This window comes from Phyllostomus hastatus, unplaced genomic scaffold (assembly GCF_019186645.2).
Source record: "Phyllostomus hastatus isolate PE091 unplaced genomic scaffold, TTU_PhHast_1.1 phas_contig_80, whole genome shotgun sequence".
Taxonomy (NCBI): domain Eukaryota; kingdom Metazoa; phylum Chordata; class Mammalia; order Chiroptera; family Phyllostomidae; genus Phyllostomus; species Phyllostomus hastatus.
This window is the reverse complement of record NW_025333960.1, coordinates 5777315-5789371: the sequence shown is the minus strand read 5'-3', so window position 1 is coordinate 5789371 and position 12057 is coordinate 5777315. Positions and strand designations below refer to the sequence as shown.

Genomic DNA, 12057 nt, shown 5'->3' with positions numbered 1-12057 from the left:
TTCTGCTGTGATAAATTACTACAAACTGAAGTGGCTTAAAAACAATACAAATTTATTACCTTATAGTTCTGGAAGTCAGGAGTCCAAAAATAGATCTCACTGTACTCAAAGTGTTAACAGGTCTCTGCTCTGGAGACCAGAGAATCAGTTTCCTACCCCTTTCCAGCTGTTAGAAGCTGTTCTTCTGGCTCATGGCCCTTTTCTCCCTCTTTACTTATAAGGAACCTTGTGTGATGGGTGCGACACAATAATCTAGAATAATTTTCCCATCTCAAAGGAATTTAATAAAGAAATAAAATAGTTTTCCGTTTTGAGTGCCCTACTGCATAGCAGTCAGTTTTTTTACACATGATCTTAAACATCTGCTATTTGGCTGTGTTAACTCTGCATCTGTAAAACAAGGGCTTACCATATTTTTTGGACTGTAAGATGCACTTCGCTCCCCCGCCCTCCCCTGATTTGAGAGGAAAATGCAGCGGCAACCCTGCTCCTGCCTCCTGTGACCTCTGCTCCACTGCCACCCCCGCCCTCCCCACCCACAGTGAGCCAGGTAAGCTACATTTGGACTATAAGATGCATCACCCTTTTCCTCCCAATTTTGGGGGTGTGTGTCTTATAGTCTGAAAAATACAGTATAATATTAATAGGGTACAACCCTATTTTGTAGTACTTCATAAGTCATTTATTTGTGATACATAAATTATTCTATGTTCCATAGCCTGTTTCTGTTTCTCTTGTGGTTAAAATATTAAAGTGAGTTGATGGCACTCAGATGGTGGGATAGGAAGTCCCAGCCCTCATTCCCCATAGATATACCAACTTATCAGTAGTATATGGACCACCCTGGTAGGGTGGCTCAGTTAGTTAGAGCCTGACCATGGTGATATGCCAAGGACACCGATTCAATCCCCGGTCAGAGCACATACAAAAAGCAACCAATGAATGCAAAAGTTATTGGAACAAAATGTTTGTTTCTCACGCTAAAATCAATAAATATTTTAAAAATTAAAAAAAAATTTCAACCAAAATACCTTTATGAGAAGTCCAGAAACCAGTTTAAAAGTTGTACTACCACAGGAGAGCACAGAGTAGAAAATAGCTCCATTGGAGTGGATAAGAACAGTTGTTTCATTTTACTCAGAATTGCCCCTCCCCTAAGCAGACAAATGAACATGATTAGGCAAAAACCATCAGCTTATGGCTTGAGGTGGCAGGGAACAAAGATTGAGGTGTGCATTAATATTCCAGCTTTTTAGGAGGCTGCTGGGGAGATACTAGTTCCTGTCTTCACTGACTTGAAGCTTCACTTGAGCGTTGACTTGAATCAATGCTCACAAAATTGACATATATTAGATATCTGACGGCCACTGAAAGCAAGGGAGAGTGGGAATGTCTTTCTACAGCCCTAGAGAGCCTGCAGTGCCGCAGGCCAGCACAGCTCTGCGCAGTCGGGAAGTCACCCACTTGGAGCTCCAACATCAGGGAAAGAGAAGGATAAAATGTGGGTCCAACATTTCAGCTTTTCAGAGCTTTAGTCAAAGTACTGATGTCTGTCTCATCTGACTTGGGGATGGGGAACCTGGCATATTTTGCGTGCCTGGAAATCACTGAGAACAAGAGAGTAGCACCTTGCTGCTGCAGCACTGGAGAACCAGCAGTGTCACAGACTGCACAGGGAGCAAGAGATTATGAGCTCCTGATAAAGAAATCTTCAGACCCCTCTAATTGAGAAATATACATGAGCCCAGAGAAATTGCATTCTGCAAAGAGCTTCAGGGAACCCCAGAATCTAACTAGGCTGATTGGTGAAGCAAAACAATCAAGGCAGAAGGAAAGACAGAAGCAGCTCAATTAAAGGAACAAAATAACTCCAGAAATGAATCCCAAGGAAATGGAGATCTGTGAATAACATTACAAAGAATTTAATTGTCTTAAAGAAGCACAATGATTTACAAGGGAGCACAATTAAGTGAAATTAGGACAATAATGCATAAACAAAATATCAACAAAGAGAAACTATAAAAATACCATACAGAAAGTCTTAAGCTAAAGAATGCAATAACTGGCTGGGGGGAGGGGGCTATGAGGGGACTAAATGGTTATGGGAAAAAATTGAATAAAGTAAAGTAAGAGAATACAATAATAATTTTAAATTTGGGGGATTAACAGATTTAAACAAACGAAAGAATCAACAATTCTGATTATTGAAATTATCAAGTCAAAGGAATAAAAAAAGAAAAATGAAGAAAGCCTAAGGAACCCTATGAAACAGCATAAAATGTACCAATTTATGCATTATGACAGTCCCAGAAGGAAAAGGGGAAGAAAAAGCACAACTTATTGGAAAAAATAAGGGCTTTTTAAAAACATCCTTAATCTGAGAAAGGAAATGGACATCTAAATTTGAGAAGCTCAAAGGATTCCAAGTAGAATGAATTTGCACAGCCTCACACTCAGAACACCTTATAATAAAAAAATTGTCTAAAGTGAAAGACAAAGAGGATCTTAAAGTAATAAAAGTGATTTATCACATACAGGTGAGCTCCCATTAAGATAATCGGCAAAAACCTTATAGCAGGGGTGTCTGTGACCTTTTGGCATATCTGGCCCACACTGGAAGAAGAAGAGCATACGTACACTTATTTTACGTGACACTGCAACATGTAATCACAAAATAATTTCAATGTTTTAAGTAAATTTATGATTTTGTGTTGGGCTGCATTTATAGCCACCCTGGGCCACATGCAGGCTAGGCCACAGTTTGGACACCCCTGCCTTAGAGGCTAGAAGGGAGTGGAATAATACATTCAAATTGCTAAGAGAAAAAAAATACCTGGAAATTAATACTATCCAGCAAAACTATAATTCACAAATGAAGAAGTAAAAGAATTTTCCAGATGAACAAAAGCTGAAGAAATTCATCACCATTAGATGTGCCTTACAAGAAGTGTTAAAGGAGTCCTTTTAATTGAAAAAAAAATTTTAGCAACATGAAAGCATGCAGAAATAAAAAGCTCTCTGGTAAAGAGGCAAATACAGGATCCTGTAGTGCTATAATGTTGTGTAAATCAGTTTTAATTCGGTATAAAATTTAAAAGAAAAATAACCAAAGACAACTTTAATGGATAATATATAAGGAAGTAATTTGTGAATCAACATAAAGGGGTGGAGAGATGTAGAGTTTCCTACATGATTGAAGCTGCTACTGGCATGAAATAGATTATGACTATGAGATGTCTGGTAAGCCCCACAGTAGCCACAAGATAAACACCTGTAGAAGATAAAAGAAAATGAGGGCAAAAATCAAAGCATGTGAACACACACACAACAAATCAATAAAACATAAAGAAAGGCAGCAAGTGGAAAAGAGAAGAAAAAAACAAAGGCAAACAAAAAACAACCAAATGGCAATAGTGTTATAATGTGTGTGTATTCCCCCAGATTTATATGTTGAAATCCTAACCCCCAAAGTAATGGTATTAGGAGGTGGGGCATTTGGGAGGTGCTTAGGGGTTTTTTTCTCTAAAAATTAAACTTTTTTCAATTACAGTTGATACTCAAAACTCAAAATTAGTTTCAGGTATATAGAATAGTGGTTAACATTTATATAATTTTACAAAGTGATTCCTGTAGTAAATCTAGTACCCACCTGGAACCATACATAGTGATGATAATATTTTTTACTATATTTCCCGTGCTATACTTCACATCCCCCTGACTATTTCATAACTGCCAATTTGTCCTTAATCCCTTCATTTTTTTCACTTAGTCCCCAACCTCCAACCCATCTGGCAAACATCAATTAGTTCTCTGTTATCAATGAATCTATTTCTGTTTTGCTCACTTGTTTTTAAGATTCCACATATAAGTGAGATTATATGGCAAGGGTGTCAAACTTATTTTCACTGGGGGCCACATCAGCCTTGTGGTTGGCTTCAAAGGGCTGAATGTAATTTCAACTCCTTAACAGTTAAGGAGTAGTTACATTTATACAGTTCTAAAATTATTTTGGCCCTTTGAGGGCAACTGCAAGGCTGATGTGGCCCCCGGTGAAAATGAGTTTGACACCCCTGTTATATGGTATTTGTCTTTCTCTGACTTATTCCACTTAGCGTAATACCCTCTGGTTTCCTCCACGTTGTTGCAAATGTAAAGATTTCATTCTCTTTATGGCCAAGTAATACTCCATTGTGTACTTGACCTACATCTTCCTTATATAGTAGTATATTGATAGACAGTTTGCTTCCATATCTTGGCTATTGTAAATAACACTGTAATGAATATAGGGGTGCATATTTTTTATTTCTTTGGATAAATACATCATGAAGTAGTTACAATTTTAATATTTTGAAGAACCTTCTTAATCTTCTCCATAGTGGCTGCATCATTTCACAAGCCCACCAACAGTGCATAAGGGTTCCCTTTTCACCACATTGTTGCCAACACTGATCTCACCTATAAAAGGAATCTAATGAACAAAATAAAGCAATGAACAAAACAGAAACACAGGCATGGAAACATGAAACAAATTGAAAGTGACCAGAGGGGAGGAGGATAATGGATGAATGACCCACAGACGTAGACAACAGTGTGGGAATTGATTGTGGAAGTGGGGCATGGGATGGGTAGAGGAGGGCAAAGGGGAAAAAATTGGGACACTGTAATAGAATAACGATAAAAATGATTTAATTAAAAACAGTAAAAAGGCAAATCATGAAATAGAAAATATTTGCAAACCATATATAAAATAAGAGATTAATACCTAGAATGTACAATGAGTTCCTACAAATCAGTATAAAAAAACAAATTAACTATTTTAAAAATGAGCAAAGGGCCCTGGCTGGTGTAGTTCAGTGAATTGAGTGCAGGCCTATGAACAGAAGGGTTGCTGGTTCAATTCCCAGTCAGGGCACATGCCTGGGTTGCGGACCAGATCCTCAGTAGAGGCTGCATGAGAGGCAACCACACACTGATGTTTCTCTCCCTCTCATTCTCCTTCCCTTCCCCTTTCTCTAAAAATAAATATTTTTTAAAGATTTTTATTTATTTACTTTTTTTAGAGAGGGAAGGGAGGGAGAGAGAGAAACATCAATGTGCGGTTGCTGGGGGTCATGGCCTGCAACCTAGGCATGTACCCTGACTGGGAATCGAACCTCTGACACTTTGGTTCGCAGCCCGTGAAAAAATAAATATTTTTTAAAATAAATATTTTAAAATATAAAAATGAGTAAAGGTTTTGAATAGACATTTCTCCAAAGAAGATATATAAATAGTCATCAATCAGATGAAAAGATGTTCAGTGTTTCCAATCATTTAACAGAACCCCTGGGTTCTATTGCCTGCCGCCAATAAGAATCATGACTCCCAACCACCAGAGTATTATGAAAAGGAAGGGAATTATTTATTCAAAAGTTATACAGGTTTAGAATAATGGTGAAATTCTTCCTTTAAATCCCATTGGCTTTAGAAACAAAAAAAACACACAGTCCTGCCCTTCCCCCTTGCTAAACCAGGCCAGTCAGAGGCACCGTCTCTCAGGAAAAGAAATAGAAGTCTGTAACTTAGCTGGGCAGATTTCTGTCTGTATTCTTCTTCCAGTCATCTGTTTGGCTAGCCAGGTTCCTACTCTCAATCCAAAACCTCATCTTCATGGTGGTCTGGGGGTGATCCTTCTGTGTCCTTTTAAACTGTGTGGCCAAGACCACGAGAGAAAGAGCCTTCCATGGGTCTCCTAGTCTTCCCACATGGTCCAGGCTCCCGCATGGCTGCTGCGCCTGAGTTTAAATCCTGGCACAGATCTTCCTCTGTAATCCCATCTCTGGCTCCTCCCACACTGGGCTACATCTGCCAGTAGTCTGGCTTATTCTGCCTTTCTTGGCTGCCATTGTTAGTCTGGGCAAGCATGGCCCCGTGATGTAGAACTAACTGCCTTCCTGCTCTCTTGCATGTACAGCAGATGTAGCAAGCCCTTCCAGCTACATCACATCACAGGTTAGAGTCATGCCCATCTCCCTGGCTTGGAGTGTGTCAGGCACAGGTTTTAACATTACTAAAATATTTGCCAAGTTCTTTAGATATGCAAAGTAACTTTCAATGGCCATACTCTGCTTCCCCCATCCCCTAAGAGATAACTGTGGGGTTTTTCTCCATTTGGGGGACATCTAGCTCAGCACCCCATTGTAATCAGGGAAATTAATATCAAAGCAACAATGAGATGTTACCTTGTCTTGCAGCCTTTCAAGGCCGGGCAGGTTCACATGGGATTCAGGCAGACAGAATAAAATTCGTGGAGTTGTAGGCATGCCTGACATGATTTATTCAAGGGTGGACCAATCCACACATGCCACAAGCTGTATGTCACACAGCGGAAAGTCCCTTATATACTAAATATAAGGTATTTAGTCCCAACTCCCTTATATACTAAATGCACACAATACCGGCAGGATGCCAAAATATTATATAACAAAGCATGATTCTGTGCATGTGGGCTCATTCTCAATGGCATAGGAATACTGCTTATTGAATACTGCTTATCTTAGCTGCTTGGACATCTGGGTGAGGGAGCTGCCTGACTCCATTTTTCCTATAATCCACCCCTTCAGGGTTCCTCACCATATAGTCTACACGATGGTATCATCCCTTGATGAGGAAAGCAGAGCCCTGCACCCAAATGCTGCAACAGCAGAACAAACTGCAACAGCCTGCAATCAGAACCCAAGTGCTGCCGCCCAAGATAGCAAGGACCCACCACCATTCAGTGGTTATGGATGCCCACCATTCCTGTAGGGAATGGGTCCTATAGCATGGGTCTGAGAAGCTAATGCCTGTAGAACTTGGCTAACATTGTGATGGACATCTGGAATGTACACACAGCATTCAACCCCTACTAGGGCACACATCTCACCTTGTGATGCAGTGAGCATATATCTAAGGCCATACGATTTTTAAGGCTACTTTTTTAAATTGATTCACTTCCTCATTTAAGAGGCTTAAGGAAACATGTGTTGCATTCAACACATGAGCAGTGTGCAAAGCCAAAGCAGTTATCAGTCTCAGTGACTATAGAAGCAGCTTGAGGAGAAAAAATAGCTAATGGGCAATACCACCAGGGATTACATTTTACCTGGTGTTGTGCTTTTAATGCTTCCCAAATGGTTGGCGGGATTGCAAGAGTTTTCTGCACTCAAGCAGGCAAATAGGGCATCCCCAGGTACAATGGGCAGTCCAATGTTAGGGCAAGTTAGGCCACCCATGTGACCCACACACCTAGAGGGCCCCAGTGGGAACTGCAGCCCGCACATCATTCCGTACCTCCCAGGAACGCTTTAGAGTCTGAGTCTGACACAGACCTGTTGGAGTCCTGGCCACTTGGACTTGTCCTTTAACGTTCTCAGTACAAAGGGGAGCTGGTCTAGCCAACTCCATGGTCTCAGGTGTGAGCCACCCTGAACGATCCCATATGGAGTAGCCAACCAACGGCCTGGCCAATCATACCACTACTTTGCCCCAACATAGATGTCAGTCCAGGTCGTATTCACTAAGGGATGTGCACTGTCCCACTGGTATAACCAAATCCAATTTGTGATGGAAGCCAGAGAGATGTGCCATGGGAGGCCAGCAGCTGTGCTAAAGAGGATTTCAGTACAGATCCACCATGCTAATTGGGTAAGCCACTGAGGCATAGGTATGTACCCAGCCCACTAAGGTGTTACTTTGCACCCTAAGGACAAAAAGAGCAATTATTGGAACCAATGATGGCAAATCATGACCCTCAGGCAATATATGAGCAAGTTTCTGGTCAACTGTTAAATCAGTGGTTGGAAGAAGGGGCCTCCCTTGGTGTGAATATCATACCCTTGTGCCTTAACCAGGGTTCAGCATCTACTTACAACAATGGAGAACTCATAGTGGGCCATAGGGATATCACAAAGGGGCCACAAAGAAGCATTCCATGGTCTACTGTCCCTGGGTATGTCACATTTAAGATTGGGAGCCATGTCACAATCACCCAGGGGACCATTTGCAAGTTTCTGTTCACCCCTTTTTCTCAAGCAGCAACAAGAGGCACCCAACACATGTGGGGGGGCTTTTATTTTCCAAGGCCACGTCCAAGTGGCTGTTTGCCCTTGCTCCAGGCCCTCAGTGGTGGGCAAGAGAATATTCCTCTGTTTTCCCATGCCTGGTTTCAGCAAATATCCTTAGTCTATACATGCAGCTGAATTGGAGCTGCAGAGAGGTGGAGCAGTGCTTCCACCAAAGCTGGGCCCTATCGAACCTTCTCATTTAGAGTTCACAGGACAGTCCATAAGTGTTTTGTCCAGCCCCCCAGCTAGGGATGGCAGCCATGGCTCGCAGGTCCTTTAAGAGACCATTGTACCATTCTGTCATTCTAGCAGCTTGGGGGTGATAGGCGACATGGAACTTCCAGCCAATCTGCAGGTGTCAGGCCCATTGTTGTACTAAGGCTCCTGTAAAATGCATCCCCTGATCACTTGCAATGATCAGGGTCACCCATAAGCAGCACATAAATGCTCCAGCGCAGTGATTACCTCTCCCTGATCCAGGTGGCATGCAGGGTATGCTGCTAATAGTCCAGTGGCTATGTGCATACATAAGGGGGCATACTTATACTCCTCTGAACTAGGTAAGGGCCCAATTATGTCAATCTGCCACTGGGTCAGTGGTACTTGTCCCCGCACCAACTGCCCCATAGTTCCCATAGGCCTCTGGGGGTGTTCTTGCAAGCAGACAACACAGGTCTCACAAGCTTCCTGTACTTCTGCTAAGGTGACAGATAACCCCCAAATTTTTATAGTATACCACATGGTCTTCTGCCCAGCATGTAAGAGGTGATGTAGCCACTGGGTGACTTCTATTCTTGACATGCTGGGAGGCATTGTTTCCAGCCGCACCTTGGCTAGAGTATCAGCCTCATCATTCCCAAGGGAAGCAAGGGGTGCATGCCTGGTCACATGATATACAGTGATTTGTTTCTGGTGGCCTAATTCCCACAGATCTTGCCACAAGGCCTGTCCCTATAATGGTTTATCCATAACTACCCATTTATTTGCATGCCAGGTAAAGATCCATAATGTTAGCTCCCAGTACACTGCCCAACTATCTGTGCAAATAGTCAAGAGTGGTGCTCCATTGCAGCCACAAGCCACACAGCTCAGAGGTCCATTCATTGGTGACTCTCTCCCATGCCACTGTCAAATCAGATAGTGTCTGTGTATGGTTGGATTGCCACCACAGTCCACATGGCAGGCTTGCCCCTGCTGGACCCATCAGTGTACCATGCATCTGAGAGAATAGGTACCTCCCCTTCATGGAAGGGGCTTGCTTCCATTTCTTCTATAGGGACAGGAGCGGTAGATTTTTCATCTTTGTAGGTAGCAGGGCTGAACACTTCCTGCAACTCAACCCATAGGGGGCTAGTCGACAGAGTACTCCTTTGTTGCAGATAAGCCCCCCACTTAGCCAATGTGGGCACCTGAGCAGTCTGACTGTGAGGCTTGGCCATGCAGTCTCTGACTCACCCTGCAATGGAGTAAGTGCTCATTATGTCACAGGGGCAGCTCCTGTTACAGCCTCCGTGGCCAACAGGGCAGCATATACTGCAGCTGGTTGCTTTTCAATCAGGGAATACTGTACCTCTGCTCTTTTTCATAATTGGGACCAGAAACCCAAGGGTTGACATAGCCATTCTGATCACTGCCACAGACCCCACCCAAAGCCTTCTTGTGTCATCTGCACATCTAGCACACAGGGTCTAGCAGGATCCAGAGCATGCAAGACCTGAGCACATTTAATGATGCACTTTGCTCCTTGGAATATTTGTTCCAGGTCAGGGTTCAGTCCCAGCCTACCCCCTTTTTCACCAAAGTGAACAAGGGGCAAACAACTTGAGCAAGATGAGGCACAAACTTTCTCCTGTACCCCAGCAGATCCCAAAATGTCTGGAGCTGTTTTGCAGTAGTAGGGATAGGATACACCTGAGTTTTATCTATCATCACATAAGGATGACTTGTCTTACCTGACCAGACAACCCCCAAGAATTTTACAGATAATCCAGGTCCTTGCAGCTTGGTTTCATTGACTTCCCAGCCACATGACTTCTGATGGGATAGCACTTGAGTCATTGCCTTCTCTAACTCTGTAAGAGAATCACTGGTTAGCAAAATGTCATCAGTATAATGGAAGAGGTGCACTTCTGCAGGCCATGGCCACTTAGCCAGGTCCTCTGCCACAAGCCCATGACAGATAGGCTGTGCAAGTACCCTTGAGGGAGTATTGTAAAGGTCCACTGTCAGCCTTCCCATGTGAAGGCAAACTGATCTTGACTCTCTGGAGCAATATCAATAGAGAAAAAGGCATCTGCTAAATCAGCTACAAATGGTAAGATCCAAGCTCATTAGTTAATTGGTTGATCAAGTCCACCACAGAAAGACCCACTGCATGAATTGTGGGAATGACCTTATTCAGCTCCCAGTAATCTACTGTCATTCTCCATATGCCATCTGGCTTCCTCATTGACCACATGGGGGAGTTAAGGGACTGTGAGTGGCCCTAATTGTCCCTACCTTTTCCAACTCTCCTATAGTTGCCATAATTTCCTCATGTCCACTGGGCAACCGATATAGCTTTGCCACCGGTACCCATCATGGGGGCGGCAACTGAACAAGGGGTGGAAGATGCTCAGCATAGAATGGCTTTTACCACTTGCACCCTCAGACGAAACTCTCTCACAGTGGTATTTAGTCACTATCCCTGGAGCACATCAATACCCAGGATATACTCAGGAATAGGGGACACATAAACAGTATACTCACAGGGGGACAAACACCCGATGCCCAGAGAGAGCTGCACAGCCTTCACCTTTACACTATATCTCTCATAACCATCAATAGAGGCCTCAGGCCCTGGGCACTTGTCAGGGTTTCTATACAGGAGGGTACACTCTGTTCCTGTATCTACTAGAGTCAGGAACTGCTGAACATTTGTAGGGGACCAATGGATAGCCAATTCTACATGTGGTCTCTGGTCCCCATCCATCCCCTGTAGACGGGTTCCTTAGCCTTACCCCTACTCAGATGTCCAAAGGGTATCTCCTCCCCCTTCTTGGGAGGTAGGCATAGCCAGGTGGTCTTCCAGCTGGACTGGATGTGCCTCTTGGGTTGAGTCCCTAGGCTTCCTCCTCACCGACTTCTTCTGGGGCCTTAGGAAATGTTGGTCAACTCACAACTGTTTCCTAAGTTCTAAGTAGGTGTTTAAGTAGGTGTTTGGCTTCCTATCAATCTTAGTTCAATCTACTCCAGCCCCTTAAAGGTCTCACCACATCTGTGTCCTGGTCACCCACATGGGGGGTACTGTTTGACTGAGAGACAGAGGAAGCGTGGGATACTCCTTTCTGCTGCTGGTGGGTCTCTGCCTCCCTTAGACTTAGCAACATGGCAGTGATGTCATTAATGCGATGGCTGACAAACAGGGCCAGGATTGCCATGAGGGATCCAAAAGAGACAGAAGGAGCATGTTGTAACATTAGATCCCACATTTCTGCCATAAAGCATTCATTCATCATCAGACCCCTGAGTATTGGGATTGAACATAGCCTGGCCCATGCCCAACTCCCACAGGATTTTCACTAAGTCTGCAAAGGATTGCCATTTGCTCACAGAATTTGGCACTGTCTCTTGCATCTGCCCAGATTATATGAATAGATGCCATGACCCACTCCAACATAGAATGCAATACCTGCCCAGGTCCATGCCACTGACTATTCTGGAACCATTGGCACAGAGAGGGGTGAGTTGTGATGGAAGCTAACTTTTCCATCTCATTATCACTGCACAGGATACTATCCACCCCTAAATCACAAAGGCATAAGAGTCATGCTGCTAAGGGCTCCCCAGGTCATCAGTGAAACTGATTTGTGAGATTGACCAGTTTAGCCTGTATAGAGGGACAATAAGTTGGGTCCCTAGGTGGGACCAGCTGGATCTCCTCCAGGTGCCAGAGGCTGCTGCAACTTCATCTTCTGTAGCACCACCAGATAAG

At 43.5% G+C, this 12057-nt stretch overlaps 1 protein-coding gene across 1 annotated transcript in view; it reads left to right on the top strand.

Moving 5' to 3' along the window:
- Window positions 1-12057, top strand: part of PSMG2 (proteasome assembly chaperone 2) — a 40866-nt gene that overhangs the window by 25543 nt on the left and 3266 nt on the right. The gene's annotated exons all lie outside the window — the stretch shown is intronic.